Raw genomic sequence first — 12,659 nt, 5'->3', positions numbered from 1 at the left:
CTTTGAGTTTCTAACAAGAAACAGATGGTAGTTGCTTTTGCTATAAAGAATCTGTTCTCAATATCCTTTAAAATATCATGTGCACTGCTATTGGCTACTGTTTGCCTTAGTGCTGATAACCCTGACATCTTTTTCTTGGTTTCTATAAAGACAATTTTGGGTAATACACCTATTTAAATAGAAGAAATCCACCAGAAATGCTTTCTGCCTATACAATTATCATAATAGCTGTAATAAAAGCTGGTGACAGCATTGGATTAGAGCAGGCATCCTGGATAGCCTGCCTTGTACCCTCTTACAGAAACTCTGAGTAGAGTTTGAATTCATACATGTTAAGCAGAAAAACCTTAGCTTTATTGAGTGTGCTTCTCATTTCTTCATGGACCATTTCCCAGCTTGCAACTATTTTGCAGATTTTCTCTTTCACTGCAGAGCTTTTTTAGATAATTCAAGAAAACTATTTAGATAATTTAGAAAATCCAGTTCTTCCCTCTTCCTCGCACAGTCCCTGTGCTCTTTCCCTCTCTCCCCAGATCTGTCAGCATTTATTGCCTACATCTTACCCTATTTCTTGAAACATTACATCTTCACAACAGTCTTTCTATATTTCATATGTAAAAAGAATCACAGTTGAATTGAAAACTGTTCCCTGTGGGATTAGTGCAACTTCACATCGTGATACAACGTTTTACAGCTTGTAGAGAATATTTGCACAGCATGGACTGTGCATTTAGAAATTAATTTCTTGTCTCTTGCCACACAAATGATAGTCCTGCTTTGACTGGTTTGTGTGTGAAAATCCAAAGAAAGACTGCTGATGTTTTTTTAAAAATATATCAGCAAACTTGCAAAAATGAAATTCTCAGTTTTCTGCAGTATGTCAAGTCAGTCATAGATAGTGCTTGTCTGCTGCTGTAAAAAAGTAGATGAGATTCATGACATTACTTTAGTTAAAAGATCAAATAAGTGGGATATAAACTCTTATTCTGCCATATCTTCATGCAGAAAGTATTAGATTTTGGATGACACTTGACAGTGACTTATACTTGTATGATCATAGAAGTTGATGTCTTAATATGACTTTGTTTTTAATTGCAAAATCTAGCACTTCATTATTGGGAATTTCAAATTTTCTAATATTTCACATGGAGCATAGCAGCTGGATCCTGTTTAAAGACTCCATAATAAGGCTGCTGCTGACATATCTGAAAGTCTAGCAGCTTGGAAAAATATTTTTTGGGATTTTCTAATATGAAATATATCTTTGAAGTATTTTCTTAATGCTCTTCTCCCATGCACGGGGTCTTTATGCACATGGCACAGGATTTTATCCAGAAAACTTGGACTTTGGGCCTGACTGCCACCCCCCCACCCCCCCACCCCCCCCCCCCCCGGCCAGTTTCTGGAATGAGAGGGAAGAGTGAAAATCATGGTGTAAATTCAGAATATGTTCTTTGTATTTTCCTGTGTTCCTGTCCTCTTAGAGTACATGCCTGGTGTTCTTAAAAAAATACAACGAATAGTTCTCAAGGTATGCTCTGTTCAGGTTTCTTGGCAAAAGAATTAGGTTGTTTTGACTGTGAAGAGTTATTATCAGTTTTTCTCAACACAGTCACAATGACATTTTGCTTTCTGAAGGCTGCACTGATGCTCAGAGCAGCTCTCTGAGTATGGCAGTGTGTTCATCATCTCGGCAGGTTTTCTGGCAAGAAGTGGTGGAAATATTTAATTGTTTTGGTATTTTTTGGGGGGGGGGGGGGATTGTGGATTAATAATTTAGACAAGTATAGAGTGTTTGCTTTATGCTTTAGATCCTTGAATTTCCAGAGCTATAATTGCCATAATATTCTGTAGGTATTTTTAAAAAATCAGTCCAGTCTGTTCAGGATGTTCATTGAAAAAAAAAAAAAAGAGAAGCTGAGATTTGTATCTACTAATATACTACTATAAAGACAAAAAAATTAACTTATAAAAGCAATACATGCTCTACTCTTGCTCTAAAAGAGCCATATGGTGTCCATAACCTTAAGGTATGAGATTGTATATACATTTAACAAAAAACGATTCTCCACAATGTTCCATAGAGCCCAGAAAAAACCTGATTTGCAGGACTAAAATTGTTTAAATGCAATAAAAATATCACAACAAATAAATAAAATATTCATTTTAGATATTTAATAAGAAATTCTATGAGATATAGTGAGAGCTATGATAGAACAGTAGGGCCTGGCACCACTGTATCATCCTTATGCTCTTGTAAGTTTATTCAAAATGAAGAATTACTGGAAAGCATCACTTTGTGCTTATCATTTGTCCTGCACAATACAGGAAATGAATGCTTTTATCTTTCGTATCTGGATTTTATGCACCTTACAGGAAGAAAAAGCTTACCACAGAATGGTTTATTTTTGTTACCAAAATAACATGACTTTGTAGGGGGGAATTTCAGAGTGAACAGTTTTGCCTAGTAAGTGCCATATTTCAGCAGTCACTATATAGAGATACACATTTGTGATCTGCTTCATTTTTAGCCTGGGAAAACAAGCATAGGTGGAAAAGAGAGAGACTGATTTCCTTTGCTTAGAGGATTTATCTTTATCTGATAATGACTCTGTCATGAATCCTGGCAGTGATGCATAAGCATTTTAATTCAGTTCTTCTCAGACTAGAATCCAGTGTCTCTGAAACTAAAGAAACAAGGAAAGAGAATCCACCTTCCTCAAGTTTATTATAAATGTTATTTATAGTTCCTGTGCTTGTTAGACGTAAAGCTTTTTCAATGCACAGGTGGAAGATCTTTTTATCTTGGTGCATCTAGGTGAACATGTGCACTGACTAAAGGCATTCTCTAGAGAGGAGAAAAAAGAAATGCAGAGGGGGGAGAAGAGGTTAAGAGAGGAAGAATATTAAAAAAGAAAAAAGGTGAAAATTTGAATAGTGTAGGAATTTTTTCCTCCTTTGTGACCTCTGAACCTCATGGGTATTTTCTTCTTACTGGAAAAGGGTATGCCCAGAGAGTTTTTCAGCACTGCAGGACACCACCCCAGCAGCCAGCTGCCTGTGAACTCTCTTCTCTGAGCATCCAGGTATTCCTCTTTCTTTTAATTTCTTTATTTTACACATCATTTAGTGCCTACTGGTAATGCTACAAAATGAGTTTATTACTGATGACAATGATAAACCACCCCGAGTTCCCAACAGAACCAATTCAAAATTGTTCTCTCTTCCACTTAATAAAATAGAATAAAGCAAAATTCTTCTTTTTTTTTAATAAACTCTTTTGGAGAAATTAGTCAAATTCAACAAAACTTGAATTGAACTCTAATGTACATCAATAGCTCTGTGAGTTCAACAGTGGAATTCAACAGGAGCTCTTTTTGTTAAGTTCCAAACTGGCTCAACTTTGCCTGAATTTGCACTAAATGATATACACCAAGTTGCTTACAGCTGCTTTTAATGGACTTTGGATATTTGAAGTACACATATACATTAGGGATTGTAACTTCTGGAAGAGGAGATCTTTATCTGACAAGAATAGCTGTACTATTTCAGTGAACAAAGGGAAAAGAGTTCTCTATTTATTTTCTGATTTAAATGTGAATTTTTTCTTCATCTTTTCAGATATTGACAATTTCAGATCAGAGTTATGTCACTGAGCTTTCATACTTTGTGTCACAAAACAAGCAGGTTCTCAATATTTTACTGGGTACGCAAAGCCCTCCTCTAGGAATCAGAACCCCCCCCATGCTGGGCACTGACAAATCTAAGCCAGAATGGTGTCTACTCTTCTCCTTCCCACAATTATTCAGTGGAAGATAGAATTTGCCTAATAGCCGTTATTCACATTGCCCAAATGAACTAACACAACTTCTACTGGAGTTAAAATAAATGAATCACAGAATATTCTGAGTTGGAAGGACCCACAGGGAGCATTGAGTCCAACTCTCAAGTGGATGGCCTATAGAGGAGTCAAACCCACAAGCTTGGCTCTAAGGAGTTTTTGTAGGAAGCAAGATCCCCTTAATTAAAAGGAGATACATAAACACATTAGTAGAGCTAATCTGCTTTCTAACTGTCCCTCCCTCTTCATAGCGGTTCCCCACCTTTCTCTTGTGAGGATTTTTTGGCTTTGTTTTCTTGTCTTGTCATTTCCACACAGACACACACACACACAACAGTACAATTGCAAAACAGAATTTTGCCATCTGGTCCAGCCCAGCAGATCTATCTGTAGCACAGCATGCTGCCACTTGCAGGAACTTTGCTTGTGCCAAATTTAGTGGTGTCATAAGCAGTGTAAAGACATGCCAGTACGCCAGTGCAAGTCACCATGAAGGCAGTTCAGATACTCGAAATTGTAGGTTATAATAGGAAAGGATCCAATTTAGGTATGCAATATAATGGAATGTCATGTAGCTGATCACTTCTATAACTTATAAATTTAGGCTCTTTAGTCCCAGTGTGAAAGGCTGCATCTAATGGCATTCAACTTAAAGCTTTTTTCATACAAAACTCCCAAAAGCTCCATAGAAACAAAAGAGGAAGACTGTTTTTAATGATGACCACAATTGCAGTCAAAAAGCAAGGGAATGCAAAGGGAGCTGGATGCATGGTGTAGGAGCTGTGTGAAAGAAAGAGGAGGATAGCCTTTTTATGTATGCCATTTATAAACCTAAGCAGTTAGTTTGACCTTGCTCATCTGCTGATGAATTCTGCTTTTCATTTCCATTTGAGAACTGTCCCACAATATTGTTTTATGCTCTTAATTCCCCTAATTAAACCCATTGCTTTTGTAGCTACATTTAAACTAAAAAGTTATTAAAAAAAAAAAAAAGTAAAATAAAAACTGAACTGACTAGATTAAGCACACGGCGTGTTAGGGTTCAAACCCGAAGATTTTAGATTCTGCAAATGCTGGATATATTTCACCCAACTTTAGGTCTCTATTTCTTCCCAGACCCTGAAGGGAAATATCTGTCTCCTGAGGGTGATTCTCCCTCCTTCCTGCAGTTGCCCAAAGCAGGCCCTTCCTGTGGCTGAGCCCAGCTGTCTCTGTTCACTTCAAAAGAAGCTCCAAGGCTGACTTGTTCACGGTGCCTTTCACATTTCCAGCCTGCAAAAGCCTGTTGCAATCGAGGTTATGGCATATTTGACAATTTGGTTTATACTTAATCCATCCCAGTCTTTAAGAACTGGTAGAAAACCATGGGTTAGGAAGTTGTTAGGCTTGGGTTTATTGCACTGAGCCAGGGCTCAGAAGGATGATAGAGGCTGTAGCTATGTTAGCTTGAATGTGGGATAATAAGAGCAGATCTGTGGAGTGAGGCTGGTGGCACTGAGGATGCAGTGACCCTGTCACAAGGCTTCTGTGAGGCTCTCCCTCACTGCTATGATGACCTCAGGCACAGCTGGTGAGAGCTGTGCAGGTGTAGGAGCAGCCTGACAAGAGGAAGTAATGCTGTGGTTTGGCTGGTTACACTTAGGATCAAGCAAGAATAATGGAGCAGGGCTAGAACTTTTAAAACTCTAAATGTTGTAAGTGTCCACTAGCATGATGGAGGCCTTGTATGCTCCTGCTGATGAGGAAACAAGTTATTGAAAGCTCCTTTTTGAGTGGTTCACTCTTTGATAAGGTGACTATTTCACAGAACAGCATTCCCTATTTGTGCTTCAGTTCTAAGCCTAGATAGCAGTCACTGCCTACGTTTTGTTTTCTGTCCCTGTTTCTGATGCTATTTGGAAAGGTGATTTTTGGAAAACATTGCAACTTTGCCTCTCATATCCATGATTTAGCACTTAGAAATAAAGATAAAAGTCTGCCCTTTTGGGTGGCCAGCTGGGAGAGGATTATTGTAGACTACACTCTGTGAACTACTAGAGTATATAAACAGCTTCTTTTTTTCCTATGCTTTTATATCACTTATTCTTGTCACAGTTTTGTGTGACAGTAACAAACTACAAGAAATTTATGTTAAGCTTTAGTCTTCAGTATTTAGCAACTTTTCCAATCTTCCTTTTAAGTGGCACCTTCAGCAAATTGCCAGGCAGGTACTCTGTTTATGACAAGATGATGGAAGAGGAACATGGTTAAAGCCACATAACCTCAGGTGTCATTGTTGCAATGTCTGCCCAGGTGTCTAGTCAAAAAGAGCGATTCATTTTTGGCATTTAGCTCTTCTCTGTGGAAGGTCTGTGTGAGAATTCATGATAAATGAGGCTGAGGTTCAACAAATGTTCACCACGAGGGAAAACACAATCTTGTGAGTCAGAGCCTAGCAGCAGGTAAAGGTCAAGGGGAAAATATGCTTTATTCTGGGAGCTTTTCATGGGCTGACTCAAAAGCTGCTGGTCTGCTGTGGTTCAACCTTATGATATCTCATGCATCTTGCCCTACTCTGTCGTCCTATTGTGGCTCAAGGTGCTCTAATCCACAGGTATTTTGTAGAGAAAAATGGGGTTGTTGCACAGCTAAAGAAGCATTGCTGCTTAGGAAAAAAAAAACAGCAAAGAAATTGTGAGAAAAGTTGATTTCTTTTGGCACCACCTGGTTTCTTTTAAGTCAAAATAAATGAAAACGAGGAAGGGCAGCACTGAAGAGCAGTACAGTGAAGGTGCTGCTGCAGGGCTGCTGGCATGAGCTCCGACCTCTTGGCCATTATTGTGTCTTTACAGATCTAGTTTCCTTCTTCAGCACATATGGGCCTGTTATATCTATGAATAGCTGTATTCATTTGATCAATTTGGCTGTTTCTTAGATAAAAACATCTGCTGCTTTCTCCCAAAGCCAAGCTTTTGGGTAAGTTGTATGACTGTCTTAAATGTCTCTTATAAAATTGTGCTATTTTCTTCCATATATCAGTGTTTCATCTACTTTTGGTACCTACTTGATACTATGTTTTCCATGGTTTTTTTGTTTAATTTGGAGTTCAAATCATCAGGAAAACTATTAGATTATAGTCACTTTTTTTGGTAATTGAAAACATAGCTTAGCAGTTTATTAATATAGGAAATACCTAAAACTGACTTTCTAGCTATAAAAAGAAGAGGCTGAAAATATAAAATATGACCAGTGAGGTTAAATGAAAGGATGTAGGCAAATAGAATGAAATACTAATATTTGTATGCTGTCTATACCAGTGAATGTTGATTTGGAAGGCTGGCAGCAAATTAGTGTTGATCCAGCTATATGTCATTGATCACTTCAACAGAAATGGAGTTTGGTGATCAATGACTATTTCTCTTGGTGAAAGATGTGTTCTCAGTTCAATCACAGGAAAAACAGAGGATTTTACTTTTAACAACAAAATTAGGACTTCTCTCCCAAAATAGTGAATTACAGAACAGAAACTTGGGCCAGAGTTCTCTGATTACCAGTGTGCCCAAATTATTACACTTTCTGACTGTTTTGAATGTCTTCCTATTCCAAATAAGTGTGTCAAAACTGGTAATTCCTCCTTGAAATACTTGAAGTTCAGTAAAGAGGTATATGTTAATAAAGACAAAAAATTGTTTTTCAAATGAGCCATCTATTGATGTAACAGAGAAAGCAGCCCAGGTTTGTCAGTAATGGACACAGTAATGTTCATTACCTGTGTTTTTCCATATTTTCAACTGCTGTTTACTTTGTCAGCAGGCTGGAGAGGGTTGAGTTGAATTTTAGTCTATTGCATTTCCAACTTCACCAGTCAAGGATTTCACCGATTTAAATAAATAGAAGGATTAGCTGAAGGTCTTATGCAGCTTCAGAAAGTTTCTTTGAATTCCTTGTGATTGATTCCTGGAATAATTTCAAGTAAGTCACACTGGCCTTTGTCTTCTTCCTTCTGCTCCATCTGTTGAAGTATTTAAAGTAATGAAGGTCTTATTTGGGCTTTTTCTGAGGGAAGTCCTGGCTTCTGGCATTTTAAATGTAAGTTTTGGATCTGTCAACCAGTATTTCAACTGCTGATCAATATTTGTATGTATGACCTGAACTGAACTCAGATGTATTCTACTATAGATTGTTTGACCTGCTCAAGGAGAAATTTTATTTTTCAGCTATGTGTCAGTTCCTATGTGACTTCTCACTGAGGATTGCTGGAAAATGTTATGCTTTGTTTATGCAAGATTAAAAATGTAAATCCTGTTGCCAGTCTTTGGCCATACAGTAAGATTGTGGGATGGTGCTGCTCTGATGTTACGTGTTCAGAGAGCTTTATTCCTGAGTGCTCCCTAGATGGGAATAATCTGCATTGTTTACAGGGTCATGGGCCAGGGTTGCAGTGCTGAACGCCGTCTATCTTGTCACCATCTAATTCGTGTCAATTTAAATGGTTTCTTATTTATTCCTTGTTGCACACTTTTTACTTATTTAGCATTGGCTTTTTTGGCTTATTATTCATTTTTAACCACTTTGGTGAAAGGCACTGTAATTGGTTCATGCAAACAGTGCCAGCTTCAGAAATGAACTGCAAGACTCTCAGTAAGCAAGCTGATTATGTTTGACTTAGACTCAAAAGAATATTTTTTCCCTATGAGAAGCCTAAAACTTGTTTGTTTTATATTTTTTGTTTGCGTCTCTGAGCAAGGTTATTTAAAGAAAATGGAGCTAAGAACATGGGAGTGCGTCAAGCATGAGTTAAACTGCTATTGGTAGTGACATGGATTTTGTTAATTCTCTGAGAGTGGTGAAATAGGTAACCCCTGACAACCTTCTTAGAAAGCCACATCTTTGCTCGTGTGGGTAAGGCACCGAACTGATGCTTTAAAATCACGAAAGGTAGTAGGTATTTCTGGGGGGAAAAAAGGTTTATGATCCCTTTCTATTAAGAAATATGGAACTCTTGCACACTCGGAAATGAGTTTAAACAGAATCTGCTGAGGAATGAATCAGTTGCTGTAGCTGCCACAAATCGACCCTTTCCATTTTTTGTTGGATCAGGTCGATGTCCCCAAGTCCTTATGAAATACAATATATCAAATACTGCTGCCCTATGTATAGCTGGTCTTACAAGTGGCTTTTTAATTTTTAGATGTTCCATCCAAAAACCCCAAACGCGTAAATGGACTAGATCTACATCCCTAGCAGGTTTCATATAAGCTGGAAAACGAAATTCCGAATAGATGTTTCTCCCAAACATGCCAAGCATCAGGGCAGGGGAAAAAGGTCAGAGAGTTAGAGAAAAATGTAATCACCACTCTCATATTCATTTCTGCAATTACAACACAGTGAAGAGAAAATATGAGTTTGCAGAGCTCTAAACATTTGAAATTGATTTAGCCAGAATAAATACATTCTTCAGTAAGTGCTTTCCCATGTACTAGTAACATTCAAGTTTTTGTGACATAGGAGACAGAACTATAGTGATTTAATCAACTACTTTACTATGACTGCCACTCACAAGGCAAAATATGCTGTTAGTTTTTGTAATGTCAGTATTTATCCAGTAAGGGCACTGGGCTTTCTAATTAATTGTATACAATAAACACAGACAATAGCAGCTGTTGCTTTTGATTTTCATCAAACTCTCCACAGATACATGTTGAAAATTATTCTCTTCCACAAACACACTGAGGATTTTTATTGCCTTAATTTGTGGGCAGTCTGAGGCATCTTGAAGCCTGATTATTTTTCAGTGGGTGGAATAATCAGCACTTTCTAAAATTCAGAGCTCTACAAGATCATTTGATGATTACTGAAACTGTTGGCTTATGATCATGATTTTAATAGAGAAGTGCTTAATCAGATATAGAAGTCATTAAAAAAAAAAGGCAACATATCTTTCACATGTTTGCTCTTTACCATCGTTCCATATGTTTACTCTCTTGGTCTCTTGCTCTCAGGATATGCACACTTTAACCTCTGCTGGTGGTTTTGTATCAGTGACAACAGCAGTTACTTTATGGTGCAGAGTAAATTCATTAATTTGTTTTCCTTTTCCTAAGTTCCATTAGAACATGTCAGTGCTGTATATTTAATGCTTCAGTGATTAATCCTTTTTTGCAGTAGGAATTGCAATAGTCCATATCATTGTGTTACAGATGGGTTGGCTTTGCTAAGGTCTGTTATTGGCCGCTCCAGTGAGATCAGGTGCTGAGCTTTGGCATCATGTTGAGGTGAGCTAAGGCTAAGTAAAAAAATCTGGCTTGGCTTCTGACAAAGTGAAAAAAATGTGGAAGTAATATTATTCTATTAACTGATTTGTTGAGGCATCTAAAATTAGAAAAGCTTTGGGATTGGCACTGGCAACATGTTACAATATGAAGTACTCCAGAGATGCCAGAAATTATATTTCTGGAAACAAGTATAATATAATGTTAAAGTTTTTTTATTTTGTTTTGTTATTTTGGCTCCTTGGATTTTTCTGCCATAGGAGTTCTGTCTGGTTAAAGAAGGAAGTAATACCATATGTACTGCAACTTTCTGTCATCATGATTTTGTTCAAAGAATTGATAGTGTTCGGACTATTATCTCTGGGTTAAAATGGAAGCTGAAAAGCCCTGAGCACAGGGTACCTGAGTAGGAGCCTTTGCAGGTGACTCTCTCACCTGCCAGTATTCTCAGTGGCACTGGTTTCACTGAGGGAGAATCCCACTGCATGCAGTGGAATTTGTTCTGGTTTTCTGCAGAACAGGTGAAAGCAGAGTTCAGTGGCCTCAAATTCCAATTAATGGTTGACATCCCTTGCTAGAAAGAAGTAAGTAACTTCTGCTTTGAAGTGGACATTCATTACCTGCAATATAACTTTTAAAACTGGGGACATGGTAGCCATGATCTTTGAGAAACTTTATCCTTAATCTCTGAAGGTCTGTTTTGTAGCTATCCTGGGTTTGGTGCCTTTTAGAAGAGCTGCTTTGTCTTACTGAGTGGCAATCAAATCAGGAAATGGAAAACTGTATTGCTAAGGCCTAATGAGGACATTTTATTTAAGTTCCAAAAGACTCAAAATGCTGCAAGCAACGAGGTGATATAGCTAAAAATCACGAATAATCATAAGCTCAAGTGCTGAAAGATTGCTGTTGCCTGGCTTCCCACTGAAGAGTTTATTACTTAAAAAGATTGCGCTTTTACATCCCTCTTTGATATGCTTCTCTTTTCATGTTTGAATAGTGTTTACTATTGCCTGTTTCCTCAGCTGTGCCTAAACTTGTCTGAAATTTTTAATGCAGTGATTCTCACCTTTCTCAGGAAATACAACTCCTAGTTTTTTAACTGTTTATTTGCACCAAGTCCTGGAAACTCTCTGTGCTCTCACCTCAGCAATGTGAATTTTTCTGCTATTATTAGTCTGTAGCATTAACGTTGCAATCTGTCTGAAGTTGCAAGTTCTACTAATGTTGTAAAACCGAGCAGCAGGTCACCCTCATCTCCCAGGAATCTCTGATAAATGAGTAGCTGTGTGTCTCCTGTCAGCTTCACAGACCGCAGCCATGTTCCTTGCTAATATCACCACTAGTAGTAAAGTATTTATTTAATTTTTTTTAGAGCTAAAAGCAATCACTATATATAGCTGTAAGCACAATTAACTGCTCACCAAAATTCTATTTAGAATGCTTAGAACTTTGCTCCATCTTTTTTCTTAAAACTCTTGCACCTTGAGCCATTTCTTACCAGGTGGACAAGTTTTGCATAGCAATCTGAAAGTGTACTTTTGCCTCATTACTTTGCATATCAATTTTAGATTAGTCTCAAAATGTCCTTTGTAAGGAAAATGAGCACATGAACAGGTCAGATTATACTTCTATGAATGAGGTAGGAGAAGGCCATGTGGATTAAGCAGAAACAGACAATTTATAGTTCAATGTCCTGGGCCTTATAAATGGTTCCAGTTATATCAGGTACAAGTGAGTTTGACAAGATATTCCACACAGCTCCACAATACAGGGTTGACAAATATCCTTCCTAAACCCCAAGAAGAGTTCCTTGAATGTATCACTGGCGTGTGCTCTCACAAATGAAGTCTCCTTCAAAGTATTCAGTCAGCACCCTCTCAGCAAGTTACTTTCAGTTTACGCCCTGCGGCACTTGAAAGTGTATATTTAGACAGTGACAGACAGCAGTTTCAGATAGGCAACTTCATCTTGGTTACTTCCCTAAGGCACCAGATTTGCCAATTTGTTAATGCCCTTTGCCTGTAGCAATTTCATACTTGGTTTGTCAAGCACATTTGTTATGTATGTTCAGGCAAAGACTGCAATAATGAAAAATGCCTTATCCTGCAAGTTCTTCCATCTCTTCAATTCCAAACTTAGAGCTGAAGGTTTTGCATTCCAGCAGTAACTGATATTTAACTCTTAGTGGGTTTTTTTATCTGAAGTTATGGAAGACTTGCAAGAGGCAAAAGCAGTGAGGAAGAAGCAAAAATATCTAAGGTTAAGTCAGACAAAGGTCACAGGAAAAAGCAGTGGTATGGACAAAAGTACATAGCAGAGAGGAATGTGTTCTCAATTTGGAATAAAGGTCATAGGGGACATGACTGTCCCTTTGCTAATGGCTGTCCCTGTGTTAATAGGAATTGTGTATATAATCATATATGTATAATGTATCTGATAAGTATATATATAATGCATATAAATAGAAAAATATATTCTGATTGCAATTGCATTCTTGGATTGACTAAAAAAAAAAATATCTTAATTTCATCCATCTTTGCATTCAAAGAAAATGAATAGAGCAGGCT

General features: G+C 37.6%; 1 long non-coding RNA gene across 1 annotated transcript in view; it reads left to right on the top strand.

The window, feature by feature from the left end:
• Positions 1 to 12,659, top strand: part of LOC138114929 (uncharacterized) — a 153,521-nt gene that overhangs the window by 51,123 nt on the left and 89,739 nt on the right. Inside the window, exon 2 of the long non-coding RNA XR_011152885.1 lies at positions 3,004 to 3,086. This is a non-coding gene — a long non-coding RNA (uncharacterized lncRNA). The remainder of the gene's footprint in view (positions 1 to 3,003; positions 3,087 to 12,659) is intronic.

Source organism: Aphelocoma coerulescens, chromosome 9, assembly GCF_041296385.1.
Source record: "Aphelocoma coerulescens isolate FSJ_1873_10779 chromosome 9, UR_Acoe_1.0, whole genome shotgun sequence".
In the NCBI taxonomy this organism is placed as follows: domain Eukaryota; kingdom Metazoa; phylum Chordata; class Aves; order Passeriformes; family Corvidae; genus Aphelocoma; species Aphelocoma coerulescens.
This window is presented reverse-complemented; position numbering and strand designations above follow the sequence as displayed.